The sequence below is a fragment of the Hylobates moloch genome, unplaced genomic scaffold (genome assembly GCF_009828535.3).
Source record: "Hylobates moloch isolate HMO894 unplaced genomic scaffold, HMol_V3 SCAFFOLD_15, whole genome shotgun sequence".
Lineage (NCBI taxonomy): Eukaryota > Metazoa > Chordata > Mammalia > Primates > Hylobatidae > Hylobates > Hylobates moloch.
In genome coordinates, this window is record NW_026652290.1 from 3,895,903 (window position 1) to 3,912,632 (window position 16,730).

Consider the following 16,730-nt stretch of genomic DNA (forward strand, 5'->3'; position numbering starts at 1 on the left):
CAGTCAGCTGCTGGTGGCATCGTCTCCTGAAATCTGAGGGTTGGAACACATTGGCCTGGCTCAGTGTTTCTCCATGTGGTTTTGAGACCACCCGAGTTGGAACCGACGTGGGTTCCCAGCCTTACACCTGGAGAGCTGGATTTGGGGAGTGTGAGGTTAGGTCTGGGATCTGCATGGGTAACGAGCTCCCAGGTGTTTCATAGATACATTAGGGCTTGAGAAGCTCCTTTCTAGCACCGTCTTCCCTTTTGCGCATGAGGGAGTTCACGTCCGGAGAAATAAAGCAGCAAGGTTAGTGGCACAGCTGGCACCCCCTGCTTTCTAGGAATATTGAAGAGAGAGGTGTTAGAACCTGTGAAGTCAATACAGAGATCTCCAGGTGAGTGGCATCCTCACTGAAACCACTGACAAGTATGCTGAATAGAAAGTGTCATTTCTCCTGGAAGACCCTCAGTGACCCAGCTGGAGGGTCTCTCCGACTCATCAGCTGTCCCTCACTCTGCCATTTCAGCAGCTGTGCTCACCCTGAGCATGCAGAGAGGGCAGCTTTTAAATGGATTCTAATCCAGACCAGCTTGGCTAGCATTGTCTGTGTTGAGGTGTGCTGGTAAGTCTAACAACTGGCTCTCTGGGAGAGAGTAGCCCTACCTGGCTGGTAGCATTTGCCACTTCCCATGGTGTAAATACTCCCAGCATGGCCAACTTCAAGCTTACTAAGAGGATTTCGCTGATCATGGTGTTGGGGAGAGATGTGCAGATTGGCTGCTGCCAGCTGGTAGGAGCCGGCTCCAGCACACCATGGCATCTGTGCCCAGGAACCAGGCTGAGATGTGGGAAGGCCAGAGAAGGAGGAGGCTGTCAGATGCCTCAGGGCTGGGAAGGATTGCATCCAGGAAGACAGCTGGGGTGGGCATCCCTGTGTTGGGGTGCAGCCAGGCCCAAGATCCAGGGGGACAGAAAGCACAAATGGTGCTGGGGTTCAGTGCCACACTCACCCTGGGGCAGAGGAGGGTGACATTGGCCCTGCCACCTGACCTCAGCCTCAGGGGCTCCAGATCCTAGCCAGAGGCCTCGAGTGCTTCCTGCCGCAAAGGCAGGGGATGGCCTGGGATTTCCTCTCGGATCAGAGCTTGCCTCCAGGAAACCACCCCTGCTCACCTCGCTAGGCCTGGGGCAACTCGGAGTGAAGGGCAGGTCCCTCAGCCTTGCCTTTTCATAAGACAGTAGCACAAGTGACTTCTAGGAGAACTGTATTAGTCTGTTGCTAAGACCAGATAATTTATAAAGAAACGAGGTTTCATTGACTCACATTCTGCAGGCTGTACAGGAAGTATGGTTGGGGAGACCTCAGGAGACTTACAGTCATGGCAGAAGGCAAAGGAGGAGCAGGTGTCTTCACATGGCTGGAGCAGGAAGAAGGGAGAGAGGCGGGAGGCGCCATGCACTTTTAAACAAATAGATCTCGTGAGAACTCACTCACTATACAGTCCCAAGGGGGAATGTACCAAACCATTCCTGAGAACTCCGTCCCTATGATCCAGTCACCTCCCACCAGGTCCCACCTCCAACACTGGGGACTATAGTTTGACATGAGATTTGGGCAGGGTGACAGACCCCAACCATATCAGAAAGGGTCTTTATGATCAGTGGAGAGTGGCCGGGAGGTGTGGACCATGGGGAGACACAGTGCTCCTGGACCTTGAAGTGAAGAGATTCGGTTTTAGGAAAAACAGGAGAAAAGACTGTCTGGAATTGTCCTTCTGTGTGAATGACCCGCTCAAGGTCTCAAGGCAACTGCATGGCCCACCCACTCCACTCAGGGCCCTCTCACCCCCATTCGGCACCCCAGCCTTCTCCTTGTGGGGTCACCTCGCCCCACAGTCCAACCCAGGCTGGAGTGAAATCTTGGCTGACTGATGCATCTTCACGGAAGATGGCATGGAGGGGATCCACTGTCCCCCTCAGGCCTCTTCTCCAAGACAAAGGACAGTCATGTACACCGGCTCACAGACCACAGAGATGCTGGTAGTTGGTGTGCAAGAGCATTTATCATGTTGGAGAATGACAAAGAGGGAGCAGGTGTCTGACCTGGAATGAGAGAATACGGAGCGGTGAAGGCACACCAGGGGTGGAGAGGGGCAGAGACAGGCTGTCATTTTTCAGCACAATTTTCCTCCCTTTAATGTTCCCATAGATTATGGGACCAGATCATCTGATGGCTGATGGAGATGTTTTATGGTACCAGGGTGGAAGGTTTGAGGAGAGGGAAAAATGATTGTGAACTTTCTGTCCTACAAAGACTCTCGTCGTCTGTAGAATACAAAGTTGATTTTGCTATTCTTTTCTTGGAAATGTGCTAGAGAGGAGAAAGGTAAATAGGATTTAGCAGCCTCCTCCTGCATGCAAAGCAGTTGGAAAGAACCCTCCCCCCTTGAACTTCCCTTTTGCTTGGAAGAAGCAGGATGTGTCTTCTTGTTCCCCTTCAAGGGAGATTTAAGAGGTCCTCTCCTGGAACAGCACAGAGTTTAACGCTAAATACTTTTCAAAATCTTTTGGTCATCTACAATTTTCTCTCCTCGGCTCTGGAGTCAGGAGGGTTTAAGGAAAGAGGTGGAAAGTTCTCTCTCCGAGGGACCCTGTCCCCAGGCCTCATGTGTTCCAGGGCCCAGTTTGCAGTTCTTGGCTGTATGAGTGAAAATCTTTATTGAAGAACCAGATTTCTTTTTTGCAAGGAGAAAAAAGAAAAGAAACCAATATCGAATTCAAGTAGGGGCCAAGAAGCAAATGAAAACATGCTCAAATTAGTTTTCAGGGACATGCAATTTAAAACCACATGAGATAGCATTTCATGCCCACTAGGATGGCTGCAGTCAAGATAGATGATAGCAAGTGTTGGTGAGTGTGTGGGGAGTTCAGAACCCTCGTGCCTTGCCTGTAGGAATGTGAAATGGGGCAGCCTCTTTGAAAAACAGTTTTGTAGTTCTTCAAAAAGTTAAACATAAAAGGCCAGGCATAGTGGGATGGCTCACACTTGTAATTCCAGTACTTTGGGAGGCTGAGGTGGGAGGGTCACTTGAGCCCAGGAGTTTGAGAGCAGCCTGGGCAATGTAGTAAAACTCCATCTATACAAAAAATACAAAAACTAGCTGGGCATGGTGGTGTGCACCCGTAGTCCCAGCTACTTGGGAGGCGGAGGTGGGAGGATCGCCTGAGCCCAGGAATTTGAGACTGCAGTGAGCCATGATCATGCCACTGCACTCCAGCCTGAGAGACAGAGTAAGACCCTGTCTCAAAAAAAAAAAAAAGAGAAAAAGTTAAACATTAAATTATCATATAACCCAGGAATTCTGTCCCTAGGTATATGCCCCAAATAATTGGGAACCAGTATTTTGTTTGTTTGTTTTTGTTTTTGAGATGGAGTTTTGCTCTTGTTGTCCAGGCTAGAGTGCAATGGCATGATCTCGGCTCACCTCAACCTCCGCCTCCCAGGTTCAAGTGATTCTCCTGCCTCAGCCTCCTGAGTAGCTGGGATTACAGGCATGCCCCACCGTGTCTGGCTAATTTTGTATTTTTAGTAGAAATGGGGTTTCTCCATGTTGGTCAGGCTGGTCTTGAACTCCTGACCTCAGGTGATGCACCCGTGTCGGCCTTCCAAAGTGCTGGGATTATAGGCATAAGCCACCACACCTAGCTGGGAACAGGTATTTAAACAAGTGTTATACACGAATGCCCACAGCAGGACTACTGACAGTAGCCCAAAACTGACAACCACCCAAATGTCTGTCAATGGATAAATGAATAAACTGTGGTCTATAAATGCAATGGAATATTATTCAGCCATGAAAAGGAACCTAGTACTGACACATGATACAAGGTGGGTGAACCTCAGAAACATCACGCTAAGTGAAAGGAACCAGTCACGTGTTGTAGATCCTATTTATAGGAAATATCCAGGACAGGGAAACACGCAGAGACAAAAAGCAGACTGGGGGTTGCCAAGGTTTGGGGAGGGGAAATGGGGAGTGACCCCTGATGGGTACAGGGTTTTCTGTTGGGGTGAGGAAAATGTTTTGGAACTAGATTGATACAGCATTGTGAACATATAAATGCTGCTGAATTGTTCACCATTGTTTTTTTCTTTTTGAGACAGGGTCTTGCTCTATCGCCCAGGCTGGAGTGCAGTGGTGTGATCACGGCTTACTGTAGCCTTGATCTCCCGAGCTCAAGCGATCCTCCCACCTCAGCCTCCTGAGTAGCTGGGACTATAGGCGTGAGCGACCACACGGAGCTAATTTTTTTATTTTATTTTTGAGATGGAGTCTTGCTCTGTTGCCCAGGATGGAGTGCAGTGGCTCGATCTTGGCTCACTGCAACCTCCGCCTCCCGGGTTCAAGCGATTCTCCTGCCTCAGTCTCCTGAGTAGCTGGGATTACAGGCGTGCACCACCATGCCTGACTAATTTTTGTATTTTTAGTAGAGATAGGGTTTCATTATGTTGGTCAGGCTGGTCTCGAACTCCTGACCTCAGATGATCCACCTGCCTCAGCCTCCCAAAGTGCTGGGATTACAGGCGTGCACCCCTGCACCCGGCCAATTTTGTTTACTTTTCTTAGAGATGAGGGCTCACTATGTGGCCAAGGGTGGTCTTGAACTCCTGACCTCAAGTGATCCTCCCACCTTGCTTGGCCTTCCAAAATGCTGAGATTACAGGAGTGAGCCACTGCTCCTGGCCAGAATTGTTCACTTCTAAATCATTCATTTTATGTTATATGAATTTTACATCAATGAATAGATATATGTTTATGTCTATACAAAATTCAAGCAGGGCCCTGGGAAGCAGGCTGGGAGAGCTGGGCTGACTCAAGGAAAATAGTTGTGAATGGGTGAAGGGGAGGTTGGTTTTTCTTCAGAATTTCTTGCTTCCCCCATCTGAGTAATACAGGTGTGGGAAGAGCATCAGGCACTAGATTAAACTCCTCCTTGAGAGTCACCTCGGACAGAGCCAAGAACACAGGGGACATGAAATGGCATCTTACCAAGCTTGGTCATCTCCCCTGCTGTAAAATCCCCCTGCCCCCAATATGACCACCTGCCCAAATGTCCAGCCCTCCACCTGGGGAATAAGCCGGCCTGTGGGACCAGCACAGGTGAGGGGATGGCTCCAGGCAGCCAAGCACGTGGAAGGTGAGCCTGGCCCCCGGGGAGGCTGTGGCCCTTCTGTCTCCACCCACCTGTGGGCTCCATGAGGGCCTGGCTGGGGATATCTGGTTCCTGCCATGGAGGTAGCCAGGGACAGCCCCTTAGGCTGGCTCCACAGTGGCGTCCGTAGAGGAAAGGGTGAAACTCTTGGTGGTGCTGGGGTCCCAGGCAGCATGGGGCCTTCCTGGATGGGATGGTGGACATTCTGCTACCTGCTCTGTTCCCCGGGATCACGCCTCAGAGCTCTCCTTGCCGACTCCACTGTGGACTGGATTTTGAGAAGGCTCCTCCTGGAAGGCTGTCATGTTCCCGCAGGGCCTCTCCTGCCCTGCAAGGGCTGTGTGGGGCCTTCTCTGCATGGCCCATGGGTCCACAAGGCAGAGATCAGCTGAACCTGCAGTTTCTGCTGCCCTGCCCACCAGCTCCCATATTCACCCCACCCTGATGACTATCTTCTCAAGTGCCTAGTGGTGCCCTTGGGACACCTTCCCTTCCTCCACTGTGTCCCCACTTGGCTGCCTGTCCCCCTGGCTGGAAGCCACTGGGAGGAGTGGGAGGCTGCTACTGGCCAGCCTGAGCTCAGCCTGGACACTGTCTAGGCTTGGGGGCGGCCTGGAAGGACCCACGTGGAACAGTGGGTGGGGTGCAGTGCAGGGACCCCTGGCTCTGGCAGTCCACCAGATCCAGTGGGCTAGAGGGCCCTGCGTGTGGTCGCCACACCGCCCAGGGGAGGCCTGGCTGGTTCCACAGGCCCTGGAGGGGGCAGATAAGTTTGGCCTTGATCTTTGACCTCCTGATCCTTGCCCAAGGAAATTGTAGGAGCCCCCAAAGCCAGAAACTTCTCCCTCTTCTTCTGAATGGGCCCATCCTCCACCGCGGCCAGCCACATCTTTATTATTTTAAGCAAAAAAACTAAAGCTCTGGCCCCGTCTGGAACAAGAACCAGAGGAGAGGCTTATAGAGTTGTGTAAGCCTAGGGGGCAGGGAGAGAAGGGTCCTCGACCTTCCACCCTCTCTGGACAGAAGTGGCTGTTGAGGGTCTAGAGAGTGCCCTCTCTCCTTGCATTAACCCCATGCAGAGTGAGTCCCCGCAATTAACGCTGCCACCCCCTGAAACTAAAGGAGCGGGGTTTGGATATGGAAAATCTTCCCGGATCTTCATCTGCGGCGGCCCCTGCCCCACCCCCACTGCCCCTAGCCATGGGAGCCCGAATAATCCTTGGGAAGAGAGGATAATTAATTCAAAAAGGCCACATCCTGGGGCCTCGGCCCTTTGACAAGGCAGAGGAGGGGAGGCGGGAGGGGAGGCGAGGGCCGAGCGGGGCCGCGAAGGAGGCTGTTGGAATAATCTTCATCTCAGGGCAAGATCGTTCCAGCCCTAATGAGACTCCGGGGCATTATCCCTGCATGCATTGTCGATGGCGGCCAGGAAAAGGGCGAGACCAACTTTATTTCTGAATTTGGACTGACTTAAAGAAGTGGCATCACATTTGAAGGGCACCCAATCACTCCGTTGCCCTCGCTGCATGAAATTGTATCTGCTTGCCACTGCCTATCTCGCTGGGCGCAGCTGGGCTGTAAGTCATTGGTGATAACATTCTTTATTATGCCGTCGTGTTTATGAACTGTGCCTGGAAAGAGATGATAGAAATATGCAGCAATATGCAAAGGCATCGGGGAGGAGGGGGAAGGGGAGCAAATGTTAGTTGCCAGGGCAACGATGGGGCTATTTTGGGCATCGGATTTTGCGGATGATGAAAACCATTTTCCTGCAACGGTTGGACTCTCCCCTCCCCCTTCCTGGAGGCGATAAATGCAGCACTGAATATTTAGGAAGGAGATGGCTTAATTTCTTAATTAAAAATTATGATCTTTTCCTTTCTGCCTCCTTTAAAAACGGTTAAAAAAAATCGAAGGGTGTTGATAAGCATTCGTGAGTGGAAGGCGAGCTTTCGTTCTGGTGGAAGGAGATGTGTAAATAATGTACTCACTTTACTGATGCCCGCCACCTCCCCCACCAGGCTCATCCACCGCCTTTCACCTACACCGACTTAACTCTGATAAACTCCCCAAGCACAGTCCTCGAGCCCCAGACCTCAGCATAATCTCAAAACCTCCAGGTGTTTATAAGCAAGCTGAATTCCAATGAGTCTCGGGGCAACTTGGCTTCCGACGAGATGGCTGGAAGATGGTTCCATCTCTGGGCACAGATGTCCCTGAGAAACAAAAGCTCAGGACCAGGGGCTGGGACGATGCCCTCCTCCTGCCCCTCCATCTAAGACACAGGCTTCCCGGATGAGGGATTCGCCCTCTGCAGGCATTGGGCTGCTTACCTAAGCCTGGTCAGCTCCGCACCCAAAAGGCGGCGAGGCTGGTGCCCGTCTGGATTTGTGACCGTGTCCCACCATCCCGCGTGCTGTGTCTGTTTCCATAGGGTGGAGGAGCTTATGGGTTTCAACCTCGCCTCCTCCCTGCTGTTTCCTCAGTGGCTTTCCAAGTAGGGTCCCCTGACCGGCAGCCACAACTGCAGCGTCACCTGGGGATTTGTGGAAAATGCGAAATGTAGGGGTTCCACTCCAGACTTACTGAATCAGAACTAGAGGCAGGTTCTTAAGGAAGTCCCCGCAGGTGAGGCTGGTGCAGCTGCAGGGTGAGAACTGCTGTGTTAAAGACAGATGGTGCCCAGGTGTGCACTATCCTGCCCCCTTGCCTGCCACACGCCCTGCCTCCTAGCCTGCAGGTGCTCAATAAGTGGGCGTGGAATGAATGCATCTGGGGAAATAATCCTGCAGTATAATCTCCCACCCTCCGGGCAGCCTCTGTGGCCACTGCCCACCTGCCAGCCTCCCCAGCATGCTCTGGTGTGTGATGGGAGAGCCAAGGGCCGTGAGGACACAGCAGGTGATTTCCCATAGCTCTCAGCCCAAGGTCTGGGGTTGGAGAGGGATGACTCATGGCAGCCTTTTTTCCTTCCTGTCTGGGCCGCTTTGACTGGCTGGCACCCCTCCGTCAGGTGCCCCTATGAACAGGTCACCCAGACATGTCACTGAGTTCTAGTATCAGGTCTAAGACATGCTCCTGGGTCCGGAACCATCTTGTGGGGACAGCTGCGTTCTGGAAAGTTCCATAGGTGTCAAAGTTGGAGGAACAGAATGCATCTCATTGGAGGGTGGGTGGCTCTTGCTTTGTGGTTGGAATGGGTTTGTGCAGTTAACGTGCGGTTTCTGTATCTCTGGCTTTGTGACAATGAGTTGTGCTGTGATTCCCAGTACCCTCTCCTGCCCACTCCCTCCACCAGAAGGAGGACCCTTGAAGATGTCTGTGGGTCAGTTTTGGGAGGTTCTTTGGGACAAATTAGGGGAGAAGGTGGCTGGTGTCTTCAGCTGTGGGCTCTTCTTGTGGGGATGTCACTTATTACTCTGAGTCTGCAGAGAGTAAAATGATGTATGCTTTCTTTTGAAAACAAACTTTTAATTGCCTATCAGCCAAGTAATACATTCTCATGTAGAAAAATTGAAAAATGTAGAAAGATATGAAGAAATAAAGTATCTACAGTTTTCCTGTCTGGAGATAAAAGATCATCTTTTTCTGCTTTTTGGTTTTTCTCTGTTTTTTATTTTTACAGACTTGAGATCATATTGTATTCTGCTTTTTTTAGCCATCATCATAATGTGAGCATTTTTCCATTTCCTTAAATAGTCTTCAATACATCCTTTTTTTAGTGGCTGCATAATATTTTATAGTGTGGATGTATCATAGTTAAGCTTTTTTTTTTTGAATAAATGATTTTCCATGTCTCTTTCAGGCTATGGAACTGGCAGCTTGTGATTTTAATACCAAAGAAAGCTCAGAGCTCAGAGAGAGGCAGAGGTGAGTCTCTTTGTGTTTGATGCCTGGCATGTGAGTTGTGCTGAAGGAAGAGAAGCCAATCTATCATCGGGGATTGAAGTTAGCTTCTGTGGTGACATTCACGGGTAAGAGACAAAATCACTTCCCGCAGGGCAAGTGGCAGCATTTGGCATTTTGCAGGTTGCCAGTGAGGTAATGGAGTCAAATAGAAGTTCACTGGAAGCTTCTTTTTAATGCCCTTGAATGGGGCTGTCAAAGGAGGAAGAGGAAGAGCTGCCACTCCTCCAAGACCCACCCTCTGCAGTGCCCTGGATGCATACCGACTGCCCCTCAGGTGCAGGGAGGCCAGCAGGCTGGGGCCTTGTGCTCTTTGGGTAGATGCACCTGCTGGCAGGGCCCTCCCCACTCTGGTGGGGAGAAGCAGAGATCAGCCTGCACTCTTGGGTAATATTTCTGCTCCATTTTCCCCCTCTATTTTGGGGTCCACACACCATGAATGAGAGTGGCTGAAATGAAAATCTCGAATGAACAGAACGATGAAGGTCAGCCCACGCAGTGAGGTTTCCCGCCTGCTCCACTCCATCCTCTCTCCGATGACACCTCAAACTTTCCATGTCTCTTTGCAGTTCTTCTTTTGCAGGAATTGGAACTTGCCACTTGTTTCCAAAGCCCTTCCAAGTCCACTCCCTTCTTCCCATCATTCCCATCACAGCCAGCTCTACCAACAGGGAACCCCAAATGCCATAGGGGTGGTTAAGCAATACTTGAACCATGGGGCCTCTTTTGTACAAACATTTATTTCAGTAGAATTTATTGCAGCATAAGTGTAAATACCCCATGATCCTCTGGGGCAGGGGTCTCTGCAGTGGCATTGTTGACATACGGGACCAGGTAATTCTGCATTGTGAGGGCCTGTCCTGAACATTGTAGGACGTTAGCAGTGTCCCTGATCCCTACCCACCACATGCCAGTAGTAGGGTGCCCTGATCCCTACACACTAGACCCACTCAGTCACGACAACCACATCTATGTTTCTTTTCTTTTCTTTTTTTCAAGATGGAGTCCCACTCTGTCACCCAGGCTGGAGTGCAATGGTGAGATCTCAGCTCACTGCAGCCTCCGTCTCCTGGGTTCAAGCAATTCTCCTGCCTCAGCCTCCCAAGTAGCTGGGATTACAGGCATGTGCCACCACGCCCAGCTAATTTTTAGTATCTTTAGTAGAGATGGGGTTTCACCATGTTGTCCAGGCTGGTCTCAAAGTTCTGGCCTCAGATGATCCACCTGCCTTGGCCTCCCAAAGTGCTGGGATTACAGGCGTGAGCCACCATGCCCGGCCTGCACTTTCCAGTGAAATGATGTCATTCTAAGGATAACAAGCCATGTTTGTCCAACAGATGACCCAACATCACTGGGGAAGAAAACACAAGTGTTTGGCATTGGTGGGGAATCATTTAAGCCTGTCTGTCCCATTGCTGAGTCTCGGAGACCAGTACCTGGAGTGTTTAATGATGGTGCGGCTTGAGAACAACAGGTGTGGCTGTCGGAGAGCATCGTGCCCAAAGAGGAACATTCTCGATGCGGAAGTTGTGCAGATCTGCCCAGATTAGCGACTCTTCAAGAGTGGAGGGGCACAGCTTGTTTATCTGTGTTTATGAAGGGCGCCAGAGTGGACAGTTCACGTATTTATCTCTTTAGTTCTTATCACACATGCCTTCCAGGAGGCGTAGGAGAGAAGCGACAGCGTCTACTGCGTCTTTTGCTACACAAGGGGAGAGGAAGCATGCTGCATATATGGAGATACTTATTTAGGTTATAAATTTACCACTCAGAGTCTCTAAGTTGGATTACCCATCGGCAGTGGTTTGCTCTGTTACAGTATTTAGTTTTGTTTCAAAAGCCATTGGTGATTTTAACTCTCTCCCTCCTTGTGGGCTCTGGTCTTAAATCCTACAGGACTGACACTAAATTCATCACCTTTCTTCTCCTTCCCTCCACTTCTCCCCACAGCTTCCTTGACATGGACCACATTGCGAAGAGTAGCAGCTCACGCCGGGTGAGGTGGCTTTTGCCTGTAATCCCAGCACTTTGGGAGGCCGAGGCAGGAGGATCACCTGAGGTCAGGAGTTTGAGACCAGCCTGGCCAACATGGTGAAACCTCATCTCTGCTAAAAATACAAAAATTAGCTGGGCATGATGGTGCACCCCTGTAATCGCAGCTACTCGGGAGGCTGAGGCAGGAGAATCGCTTGAACCTGGGGGGTGGAGGTTGCAGTGAGCTGAGATCGCGACACTGCACTCCAGCCTAGTCAACAGAGTGAGACTCCATCTCAAAAAAAAAAAAAGAAGAGAAAAGAAAAAAAAGAGTAGCAGCTCAACTCTTAGGTTATGAGACTTGGAGTCACTCATTGTCCCCACTCCTTCAAACTCTAGACAACATCTGTCATCATGTTTATTGCCTTTTTCCTTCCAAAATGGTTCTCAGCATCATCCCCAAAGCCCCTGCCCAGATGAACCACAGAAATGCTGCAGGCAAAAGGATAGATGTGAGAACGTATGGCAGGGTTATGTGACTTAGCCAGGAAGAGTCAGTGGGCGTTGACATCCAGGAAAGCCCCCTCTGGGGAAGCAGCTTTCTGCCTGAGACCTGAAGGACCAGCAGCGTAAAGTTCCGCAACCTGGGTTTCCTCCCTCTAGCCCGTTTCCGTGGTCCTCCAGCCTGGTCTTCCTCGCCTAGCCCTTGTGGCAGTTTTCTGGGGCTGCTGTAGCCGAGTACCACACACTGGGGGGCTTGAAACCACAGAAGTGTATCCTCTCACAGTTCAGAAGGCCAGACGTCCAACATCGAGGGGTTGGCAGGGTCAGTTCCTTCTGGAGGCTGTAGGGGAGGATCTAACCCGTGCCTCTTCCTAGGTTCTGGGGGCTCCCGACAACCTTTGGTGTCCTTTGGCCTGCAGCTGCCTCCCTTTGATATCTGCTCCATCTTCACATGGCCTCCGTGTGTGTGTGTGTGTGTGTGTGTGTGTGTGTGTGTGTGTGTGTGTGTGTCTTCTCTTCTTTTTATTTTCAAAGGATACCAGTCATATCCGATTTAGGGCCTCCTGTAATCCAGTAGGACCTCATCTTAACTTTCATTACACCTGCAAAGTCCCTACTTACACAGTAGGCCACATTCACAGATTCTGAACCTTGAACCATGAATTCTGGCGAGACACGATTCAACCCAGTACACCCTTGTTTAAGAACTGACCCAAGAGACTGTTTGAAGCTGTGCAATGAATCCCAGTTCCTGCATATCAAGTCAGAACTTCCTAGGCAGCCTTTTATTTATTTATTTATTTATCTGTTTATTTATTTATCTGTTTATTTTGTGAGGCAGCATCTCACTTTGTCCCCAGGCTGGAGTACAGTGGGGCAATTATGGCTCATTGCAGACTCCACTTCTCGGGCTCAAGCTATCCTCCCGCCTCCGCCTCCTGAGTAGCTGGGACTGCAGATGTGACCCACCATGCCTGGCTAATTTTTTAAAATGTTTTTGTAGAGATAGGGTCTCCCTACATTGCCCAGACTGGTCTCAAACTCCTGGGCTCAACGGATCTTCCTGCTTTGGCCTCCCAAAGTGTTGGGATTACAGGTGTGAGTCACTGTGCCTGGCCCAGGCTGAGTTTTTTTTTTTTTCTTTTTTTTTTTTTTGAGATAGAGTCTCACTCTGTCACCCAGGCTGCAGTGCAGTGGCATGATCTTGGCTCTCTGCAACGTCTGCCTCTCTGGCTCAAGTGATTCTCATGCCTCAGCCTCCCGAGTTGCTGGGACTACAGGTGTGCGCCACCATACCCAGCTAATTTTGTATTTTATTTTATTTTTATTTATTTATTTATTTTTTGAGACGGAGTCTCACCGTCTCCCGGGCTGAAGTACAGTGGTGCGATCTCGGCTCACTGCAAGCTGCGCCTCCTGGGTTCACACCATTCTCCTGCCTCAGCCTCCCGAGTAGCTGGGACTACAGGCGTTCGCCACCATGCCCGGCTAATTTTTTGTATTTTTAGTAGAGACGGGGTTTCACCGTGTTAGCCAGGATGGTCTCGATCTCCTGACCTCGTGATCCACCCGCCTCGGCCTCCCAAAGTGCTGGGATTACAGATGTGAGCCACCGTGCCCAGCTTCTAATTTTGTATTTTAGTAGAGATGGGGTTTCACCATGTTGCCCAGGGTGGTCTCGAACTCCTGACCTCAGGTGATCTGCCCACCTTGGCCTCCCATAGCGTTGGGATTACAGGCGTGCGCCACCGCACCCGGCTAAGGCTGAGTTTTTGCAAACACCATTCTGATCTATGGACTCACCCTTGTATCCCACCACCCCCAGCACCATCTTCTCAGTCGAGCTCATGTTCCTGGCCCTGCCCATGCTTCTTGTGGCCACTCCTCCTACCCTGTTGAAAGAGACATTGCCCCTGCCCTGGCATACCCCTGTGGTCCCCAGCTCTGGCTTGTCTTTTCCACGGCTGCTCCGAGGCTCTTTGCCTGAGGCCCTCTGTTCCCACGAGTTCTCTTGGCCTGTGGACAGCAGGAATTAGGAAGCCCCAAGGAATGAGCACCTCCAGGGAGCAGCCCTTATCCAGTGACTCGTGGGAGTAAGTGAATAAAGACCTCATCTTTCTTGCTCTTCTGGTGAGAGAATTCTGAGGCACATCTCAAGGATGCCGTTTTCCAGAGTTCCGCAGTGGGATTAAGCTCCGCCCTCTCTCGGAGGAGACATGTTGCTACCTCACCCTTTTGGGGCTGCTTCACCTTCCCTGCCCCACTTTCCTCCTCCCCTGCAGGTGCTTCCCACGACCACCTGCCACATCCACCCCCGGAAACCCTGCAGCAGGCTCCACTTCAGTGAGGAGCCCAGCCTCTCACGCTGCTTTCTGCACTTAAAATGCCCGCTCATGGCTGATATCAAACGTATGCTCCAAACCAGTTCAACTTCCTTCTCCACGCTTTCTAGGATGACGTCAACCTGCACAATTTCTCTTTTCTCAGAACCGTGAGTGTCGCAAGAGTCCGAACTCCTTTGGCCTTTCTGCTGCTTTCCGGCTTTGAGTGTTTGATTTCTCTTTCACAGAGACCATGTTTCTTGCATCTCACGTGGAGCACGTCAAACAACTTTCTAAAATCTCCCCAGACCTCGTTATAGAATCTGTGCTTCCTCCGAGTCTGCAAAATTCTGTTCCTTTTTCCTCGTCCTGTGTCACCTTTTTTCCATGGGCTTATTGTTTTTCTTGTCTCGTCTTTTTTCTTTTCTTTCTTTTTTTGAGACAGAGTTTCGCTCTTTTACCCAGGCTGGAGTGCAGTGGTGCAATCTCGGCTTGCTGCAACCTTCGCCTCCCAGGTTCAAGCGATTCTCCTGCCTCAGTCTCCCGAGTAGCTGGGATTACAGGCATGCGCCACCACACCCTGCTAATTTTTGTATTTTTAGTAGAGACGGGGTTTTGACATGTTGGCCAGGCTGGTCTTGAACTCCTGACCTCGTGATCCACCCAGCTTGGCCTCCCAAAGTGCTGGGATTACAGGTGTAAGCCACCGTGCCTGGCCTTCCTTGTCTTTTTATTCATTCTTGCAGGAGGAAAGAAATTTCCAGAGCCAGCTGACACTTGCCATCACGTCTATTTGCTGAAAACAAAAAGCAAAACAAAACAAAACAAAACAAAACCCTACTGGCCTCCCTTTCTTGGGTCTGCAGTGGGGCAGCCGTTCTTGGCAGGGTCCTGGGGTCTAGTTGAATTTTTCCATGTGATTCTGCTGTATTCAAGTGGGATTTTCTCCCACCCCTTTCCACCTGATGACAACACTCAGAACCAGGTGGAGTGCGTGGAACTGTCCAAGCCTCCAGCTGCACTGGAGTGCAGGTAGCTCAGGGTATTCAGACAGGAGCAGGTAGCTCCTGCTCTGACTGTGGTCACTGGAGCCATATCCACAGCCTATTTGTGGTTCTCTACTGGTTTTCTCTTTGATAGACTATTTTATCCAAGATGTGCTAGGAATCACAGACCAAGGCTGAGGCATGGCTTCTGCAAAAGTTTGTTAGTTCCTGCTCTCCCTGCCTCCTGCTTGCCCAAGACCCTTGAGAAAGAGCCAGAGAGAAGAAGGGAAATCCCCTCCACCCTGCTTCGCCCCCTCCTGGCTTCTCAACTTGCTCATCCTCAGGCCCCATGAAAGCTGCCGGTGATGGGAGCACTTGGGATTGTGAGGAGGTGGCAGCTGCAGAGGCTCCTCCTCATGGGGTGTTTATGCAAAGGTTTGTGCCCCAGTTGGGTGTGGGTAGACACACATGAAGTGGTGGCCAGACCCCTGTCAGCCTCTGGGCCCTCATTAAAGGCTGGTCTTCTCTGGCTAGTCTTCTCGGCCCCTTGGCTTTATGCTTTGGTGCATTTATGTTTCTTAATAGTGTAAGGTGAACAACAGTCTTGGTTTGCCCAGGACTAAGAGGATCCCCCAGATGCAGGGTCTTCAGTGCTAAGTTGGTGACCTTGGTAGTTAGGAAGTATTATTATTTTTTGAGACAGGGTCTCACTGTGTCACCCAGGCTCAAGCTGGAGTGCAGTGGCATGATCATGGCTCAATGCAGCCTCAAACTCCCAGGCTCAAGTGATCTACCTGCCTCAGCCTCCTGAGTGGCTGGAGGCATGCACCACCATGCCCAGCTAATTTTATTGTAGAGGCAAAGCTTCACTATGTTGCCCAGGCTGTTTGTGAATGCCTGGCCTCAAGCAATGCTCCTGCCTTGGCCTCTTAAAGTGTTGGGATTATAGGCATGAGTCACTGTGTCTGGCCTGGATACGTGATTTTTTTTTTTTTTCCATTGACACAGTCACAGCTCCCAGCCTATGCTTAGTATTTTTAGCTAGTGTCCTTCTCTGTGTCCTCTTGGTTACTCACAGGATTTAAATGAATATGTTATAGATGATATATCTAATGCAACCAGTACAAGTAATTTTCTACTCTCTTAATTTTTATACACAAAAGTTCTACTAAAAAGGCTTTCCACATCCCTCCTGAACTAGAGGGATGTCACTGAAAGGCATGTTGGGGAGAGGGTGGACAGGCCCTGATGGGTGGCCTGTGCCTTGAGTCCCCCATAGCTCTCAAGCAGACAGATGCCTTTCTCCCTGGCTGCTACCCTCTGTCCTGCTGGCTTTTAGGAGAGGCATGCTGAATGGGTGGGAAGAGAAGGGGCTTCTGGGTGTGGGTAGGGTCCCACACATGTGCTTCTCCAAAAAGCATCCCCATGCAGTCTACTGACCCAACTTTCTGTGATACACCTGAGACATTCTCTAATCACAAGGCTTCTATTTGTGTTATTATTATTTCTATATTTAATTAAGGTATATATAAATTGCATTTTAAAAACTTGGATTCAGGCCAGGCGCAGTGGCTCATGCCTGTAATCCCAGCACTTTGGGAGGCTGAGGTGGGTGGATCACCTGAGGTCAGGAGTTCGAGACCAGCCTGGCCAACATGGTGAAACCCCATCTCTACTAAAAATACAAAAATTAGCTGGATGTGGTGGCGCGTGCCTAGAATCTCAGCTACTTGGGAGGCTAAGGCAGGAGAATTGCTTGAACCCGGGAGGTGGAGGTTTCAGTGAGCCAAGATTGCGCTACTGCACTCCAGCCTGGGCGACAGAGCAAGACTCCGTCTTG